At 55.8% G+C, this 7,309-nt stretch overlaps 1 protein-coding gene across 2 annotated transcripts in view; it reads left to right on the top strand.

Moving 5' to 3' along the window:
* The first annotated feature begins 3,906 nt into the window (after positions 1-3,906).
* Positions 3,907-7,309, top strand: part of ACSL1 (acyl-CoA synthetase long chain family member 1) — a 127,204-nt gene continuing 123,801 nt past the window's right edge. For both annotated transcript variants that reach the window (XM_038754967.1, XM_038754966.1), the window contains exon 1: positions 3,907-3,921. The gene's annotated coding sequence lies outside the window, so the exon portion shown is untranslated. The remainder of the gene's footprint in view (positions 3,922-7,309) is intronic.

Raw genomic sequence — 7,309 nt, 5'->3', positions numbered from 1 at the left:
ACTTACTCCCTTTGTTCTCCCTGGTCTCTTAGCCCCAAGATTTGGTATACAGCTATCGTCATCGTCATCATCATCAATCGTATTTATTGAGCGCTTACTGTGTGTAGAGCACTGTACTAAGCGCTTGGGAAGTACAAGTTGGTAACATATAGAGACAATCCCTACCCAGCATTTTCGTTATTGATATTAATGTCTGTCTTCCCCCTTCCCAGACTATAACCTCGTTATGGGCAGAGAACACATCTCTTTATCGTTGTATTGTACTCTCCCAAGCGCTTAGTACATTCATTCATTCTGTCGTATTTCTTGAAGGCCTACTGTGGGCAGAGCACTGGGTTTGTGTGTCTGTGTGTGTCTGTCTAGATGGTGAGTCCATTGTTGGGTAGGGATTGTCTCTATTTGTTGCCAAATTGTACTTCCCAAGCGCTCAGTACAGTGCTCTGCACACAGTAAGCGCTCAATAAATACGACTAAGTGCTTGGGAAGAGTACCACATGTGGAGAATAGCCCTCCATCCCTTCTCTGCACCATTTCCTTTGGCTCCTCGAGGCCGCAGGTGCGAGGGGTAAAATCCCCCACGGCGGAGGAAGGGCAGCTACGGAGCCCTGGTTATTTTGGGGTTATAGGAAGGGTTTAGCGGAAGGATCCCTTCTTCTCGGTGGTGGAATAAATAATAATAATCATAATGATGGCATTTATTAAGCGCTTACTATGTGCAAAGCACTGTGCTAAGCGCTGGGGAGGTTACAAGGTGATCAGGTTGTCCCACTGGGGGCTCACAGTCTGACTGCCCATTTTACAGATGAGGGAACGGAGGCACAGAGAAGTCAAGTGATCTGCCCAAAGTCACACAGCCGACAGGTGGCGGAGCCGGGACTTGAACCCACGACCTCTGACTCCAAAGCCCGGGCTCTTTCCACTGAGCCGCGCTGCTTCTCTAATAATAATAATCATGATGGTATTTGTTAAGCGCTTACTAAGTGCGAAACACTGTTCTAAGCGCTGGGGGGACGCAAGGTGATCAGGTTGTCCCACGAGGGGCTCACAGTCTTCATCCCCATTTTACAGATGAGGTCACTGAGGCACAGAGAAGTTAAGTGGCTTGCCCATGGTCACACAGATGACAAGTGGCGGAGCCGGGATTCGAACCTATAACCTCTGACCCCAAAGCCCACGCTCTTTCCACTGAGCCACGCTGCTTCTCTGAATAATGAATAAATGACTGAATGAATAATAATAAATAATAATGGTGGCATTTGTTAAGCGCTTACAGGGGAAGCAGCGTGGCTCAGTGGAAAGAGCCCGGGCTTTGGAGTCAGAGTTCATGGGTTCAAATCCCGGCTCTGCCAATTGGCAGCTGTGTGACTTTTGGCAAGTCGCCTCACTTCTCTGGGCCTCAGTGACCTCATCTGGAAAATGGGGATTAAGACTGTGAGCCCCCTGTGGGAAAACCTGATCACCTTGTAACCTCCCCAGCGCTTAGAACAGTGCTTTGCACATAGTAAGCACTTAATAAATGCCATCAGCATTATTATTATTATTACTTACCAAGCACTGTTCTAAGCACCGGGGTAGATACAAGGTCATCAGGTTGTCTTAACCCCAATTTTACAGTTGAGGTAACTGAGGCCCAGAGAAGTGAAGTGGCTTGTCTGGGGTCACCCAGAAGACAAGTAACCCCCGGCCCACGTCCTCCCCATGGCCCGGAACGCCCTCCCTCCGCACATCCTCCAAACTATCCCTCTTCCTCCCTTCAAAGCCCTCCCGAGAGCTCACCTCCTCCAGGAGGCCTTCCCACACTCAGCCCCCTTTTTCCTCTCCCCCTCCCCATCCCCTCCGCCCTACCTCCTTCCCCTCCCCACAGCACCTGTATAGATGTTTGTACAGATTTATTACTCTATTTATTTTACTTGTACATGTTTACTATTCTATTTATTGTGTTAATGATGTGCATCTAGCTTTACTTCTATTTATTGTGATGACTTGACACCTGTCCACGTGTTTTGTTTTGTCGTCCGTCTCCCCCTTCTAGACTGTGATGGGTAGGGACCGTCTCTAGATGGTGCCGACTTGGACTTCCCAAGCACTCAGTCCAGTGGTCTGCACACAGTAAGCGCTCAATAAATACGATTGGACGAATGAACAAGTGTGGAGACAGGACTAGAACCCATGACCTCTGACTCCCAAGCCCGGGCTCTTTCCACTATGTCGAGAAGCAGCGTGGCTCGGTGGAAAGAGCCCGGGCTTGGGAGTCAGAGGTCATGGGTTCTAATCCCGCTCCGCCACTTGTCAGGGGTGGGACTTTGGGCAAGTCACTTCACTTCTCTGTGCCTCAGTTTCCTCATCTGTAAAATGGGGATGAAGACTGTGAGCCCCAAGTGGGACAACCTAAATTACCTTGTATCCTCCCCAGAGCTTAGAACGGTGCCCTTCCCATCCCCCGCCTTACCTCCTTCCCCTCCCCGTAGCACCTGTATATATGTATATATTCATTCATTCATTCAATCGTATTTATTGAGCGCTTACTGTGTGCAGAGCAGTGTACTAAGCACTTGGGAAGTCCAAGTTGGCAACATATAGAGACAGTCCCTACCCAACAGCGGTATGTTGCCGACTTGTACTTCCTGAGCTCTTAGTCCGGTGCTCTGCACACAGTAAGCGCTCAATAGATACGATTGAATGAATGAACATAGTAAGAGCTTAACAAATACCATTATTATTATTATTATTACTATTATTATGTCACATTGACCGGTGATGCAAGTGAGCCCACTGTTGGGTAGGGACCGTCTCTATATGTTGCCGACTTGTACTTCCCAAGCTCTTAGTACAGTGCTTTGCACACAGTAAGCGCCCAATAAATACGACTGAATGAATGAACATAGTAAGAGCTTAACAAATACCATCATTATTATTATTATGTCACATTGACCAGTGATGCAAGTGAGCCCACTGTTGGGTAGGGACCGTCTCTATATGTTGCCAACTTGTACTTCCCAAGCGCTCAGTACAGTGCTCTGCACACAGTAAGCGCTCAATAAATACGATTGATTGACAGCGTGAGGGGGCGGGGCATGGGGAAAGGGGCGGGGCCAGGGAAAAGGGCGGAGCCTGATGGGAGGGCGGGGCCTGGAAGGGGCGGAGTCTGGGAAGGGGACGGAGCCTGATTGGAGGGCGGGGGGGGGGCCCCGGAGCCTGCGGAAGGGGGCGGAGCCTGATTGGAGGGCGGGGCCTGGAAGGGGGCGGAGCCTGGGGAAGGGGCGGAGTCCGATTGGAGGGCGGGGTTCGGGCAGGGGGCGGAGTCGGGGGAGGGGGCGGAGCCTGATTGGAGGGCGGGGCCTGGGGAAGGGGGCGGAGCCTGATCAGAGGGAGGGGCCGGGAGGGGGCGGAGCCTGGGGAAGGGGGCGGGGTCTGGTCGGAGGGCAGAGCCGGGCAGGGGCGGAGCCTGGTCGGTGGGCGGAGCCGGGCAGGGGCGGAGCCTGGGGAAGGGGAGGAGGGCGGGGTAGAAAGGGGCGGAGCCTGGGAGGGAGCGGAGCCTGATTGGAGGGCGGGGGGGCCGGGCAGGGGGCGGAGCCGGGGGAAGGGGGAGGAGCCTGATGGGAGGGCGGGGGCCTGGCAGGGGGCGGAGCCTGATTGATTGGAGGGCGGGGCCGTGCAGGGGGCGGGGCCGGGGAAGGGGGCGGAGCCTGATCGGAGGGCGGGGCCGGCGGAGGGGGCGGAGCCTGATTGGCGGTCCGGGTCTGGGAGGGGGCGGAGCCGGGGCGGGGGGCGGAGCCTGATTGGCGGGCCGGGGCGGGGGGCGGGGCTCCGTTGGGGCCCGGACCCGGCCCCGGCCCCGGCCCCTCAGACCTGCCGAAGGCCGCCGCCGCGGCGGGAGCGGGAGCGGAAGCGGCGGGAGGAGCGGCGGGACCCGCCGACGAGGTGAGGGACGGACGGAGGGAGGGAGGGAAGGAGGGAGGGTCTCCCGGCCCCACCGCCCGCTGACCATCCCGGGGCAACGGGGGTCTCTGAGCGGCCCGGGGGGGCGGGCTCCGGCAACGGGGGGAAGGGAAGGCCCCGAGGGGCCGCGGGACGGGACGGGCCGGGACGGGCCGGGGGTCTCTGCACAGCTACAGCTACAGCTACGGGGGGGGGGGGGGGGGGGGAGGTCTCTGAGGAGCCCGGGGCGTGTGTGTGTTTGTGTGTGTGCGTGTGTGGGGGCGGAGTGGAGGGTGGATGTGTGTGTGTGTGTCTGTGTGTGGGGGGGTGGATGGGGGAGGGTGGGGGGTGTGTGGGTGTGTGACTGGTGGATGGGGGTGTGGGGGGGGGTGTGTGGGGGAGTGGGGAGGTGTGTGTGTGTGTGTGTGTGTGTGAGTGGTGGATGGGGGGTGTGGGGGGGCGTGGGCGTGGGGAGGTGTATGGGGGGTGTGTGCGTGCGTGTTTGTGTGTGTGTGTGTGTGTGGTGGATGGGGGTGTGGGGGGGTGGGGGTGTGTGTGTATGTGGGTGTGGGGGTGTGTGGGGGGGGTGTGAGTGTCTCAGCCCCGGGAGTGGCGCTGTGTGGCCCCCTTTCTCCCCCTGCCTCATTGAGGAGGGACCCACCCCGCCAGCCCCAGCCCCAGCCCCAGCCCCGGGACCCGCCCGGCCTGGGCCTGAAAGCCCTTCTGTCCGGATCAGCCGCCCGGCAGGGAAAACAAGCGGGGGACCGTGGCCGTGGGTCAGAGGGCCCGGAGGAAAAAACAGGCCACGGTGGGCCAGAGGGCCAGGAGGAAAAAAGAAGAGGGGACGGTGGCCCTGGCTCAGAGGGCCAGGAGGAAAAAAGAGGGGACGGTGGCCCTGGGTCAGAGGGCCAGGAGGAAAAAAGAGGGGACGGTGGCCCTGGGTCAGAGGGCCAGGAGGAAGAGGGGACGGTGTCCGTGGGTCAGAGGTCCAAGAGGGGACAGTATCCGTGGGTCAGAGGTCCAAGAAGAAGAGGGGACAGTGTCCGTGGGTCAGAGGTCCAGGAGGAAGAGGGGACAGTGTCCGTGGGTCAGAGGTCCAGGAGGAAGAGGGGGCAGTGTCCGTGGGTCAGCGGCCCAGGGAGGACGAGGGGACAGGGTCCGTGGGTCAGAGGTCCAGGAGGAAGAGGGGACAGTGTCCGTGGGTCAGAGGTCCAGGGAGGACGAGGGGACAGTGTCCGTGGGTCAGAGGTCCAGGAGGAAGAGGGGACAGTGTCCGTGGGTCAGAGGTCCAGGAGGAAGAGGGGACAGTGTCCGTGGGTCAGAGGTCCAAGAGGGGACAGTATCCGTGGGTCAGAGGTCCAAGAAGAAGAGGGGACAGTGTCCGTGGGTCAGAGGTCCAAGAGGGGACAGTGTCCGTGGGTCAGAGGTCCAAGAAGAAGAGGGGACAGTGTCCGTGGGTCAGAGGTCCAGGAGGAAGAGGGGACAGTGTCCGTGGGTCAGAGGTCCAGGAGGAAGAGGGGGCAGTGTCCGTGGGTCAGCGGCCCAGGGAGGACGAGGGGACAGGGTCCGTGGGGCAGAGGTCCAGGAGGAAGAGGGGACAGTGTCCGTGGGTCAGAGGTCCAGGGAGGACGAGGGGACAGGGTCCTCCGTGGGTCAGCGGCCCAGGGAGGACGAGGGGACAGGGTCCGTGGGTCAGAGGTCCAGGAGGAAGAGGGGACAGTGTCCGTGGGTCAGAGGTCCAGGGAGGACGAGGGGACAGTGTCCGTGGGTCAGAGGTCCAGGAGGAAGAGGGGACAGTGTCCGTGGATCAGAGGTCCAGGAGGAAGAGGGGACAGTGTCCGTGGATCAGAGGTCCAGGAGGAAGAGGGGACAGTGTCCGTGGGTCAGAGGCCCAGGAGGAAGAGGGGACAGTGTCCATGGGTGAGGAGTAGAGAGACAGTGTCCGGAGGAAGCGCCGCCGGGACAGTGGCAGGTTTAACAGGGAGCAGATGGGCTGGCCGGCTGGCCGGCGGGCCCTCGAAGCCCTACGGTAGGACATTAAATCTCTCTTAGCCACTCAACGATCTGGTATCCAAACACTCTGGACTCGATCTGGAAGAAGGCAGGGTGGAGACTCAGCTGAGAAAATACAGGATAGGTCGGTGGGGGGGGGTTCTTTTATTTATTTTTTTTAAGAGCATCTTAGATGGATCTCTGTAGAGAATCCATATGATAAAGCCATTAGGGTTCTACCGAGGTCAAAAACAGGAAAGGATCCCCAGCCACCCCGTGGTGGGGCTAATTTCAGATCGGGTAGATTAACGGCAAGTCAGTCATATTTATTGAGGGCTTTCTGTGTGCGCCGTAATAACTAATCATAATAATTAGGGTATTGAAGCACCTGCTATGTGCCAAGCACTGTTCTGAGCGCTGGGGCGAATACGGGGTAATCAGGTTGTCATTCATTCATTCAGTCGTGTTTCTTGAGGGCTTTCTGTGTGCACTGTAATAAGTAATAATAATAATAATTAGGGTATTGAAGCACCTACTATGTGCCAAGCACTGTTCTGAGCACTGGGGTGAATACAGGGTAATCAGGTTGTCTGTCATTCATTCATTCAGTCGTATTTCTTGAGGGCTTTCTGTGTGCACTGTAATAAATAATAATAATTAGGGTATTGAAGCACCTACTATGTGCCAAGCACTGTTCTGAGCGCTGGGGCGAATACAGGGTAATCAGGTTGTCATTCATTCATTCATTCATTCAATCGTATTTCTTGAGGGTTTTCTGTGTGCACTGTAATAAGTAATAATAATAATTAGGGTATTGAAGCACCTACCATGTGCCGAGCACTGTTCTGAGCGCTGGGGCGAATACAGGGTAATCAGGTTGTCATTCATTCATTCAATCGTATTTCTTGAGGGCTTTCTGTGTGCACTGTAATAAGTAATAATAATAATAATTAGGGTATTGAACCACCTACTATGTGCCAAGCACAGTTCTGAGCGTTGGGGCGAATACAGGGTAATCAGGTTGTCATTCATTCATTCATTCATTCAATCGTATTTCTTGAGGGCTTTCTGTGTGCACTGTAATAAGTGATGATAATAATTAGGGTATTGAAGCACCTACTATGTGCCAAGCACTGTTCTGAGCGCTGGGGCGAATACGGGGTAATCAGGTTGTCATTCATTCATTCATTCAATCAATCGTATTTCTTGAGGGCTTTCTGTGTGCACTGTAATAAGTAATCATGATAATTAGGGTATTGAAGCACCTACTATGTGCCAAGCACTGTTCTGAGTGCTGGGGCGAATACAGGGTAATCAGGTTGTCTGTCATTCATTCATTCAATCGTATTTCTTGAGGGCTTTCTGTGTGCACTGTAATAAATAATCATAATAATTAGGG

The sequence above is a fragment of the Tachyglossus aculeatus genome, chromosome 12 (assembly GCF_015852505.1).
Source record: "Tachyglossus aculeatus isolate mTacAcu1 chromosome 12, mTacAcu1.pri, whole genome shotgun sequence".
Classification (NCBI taxonomy): Eukaryota; Metazoa; Chordata; class Mammalia; order Monotremata; family Tachyglossidae; genus Tachyglossus; species Tachyglossus aculeatus.
This window is presented reverse-complemented; position numbering and strand designations above follow the sequence as displayed.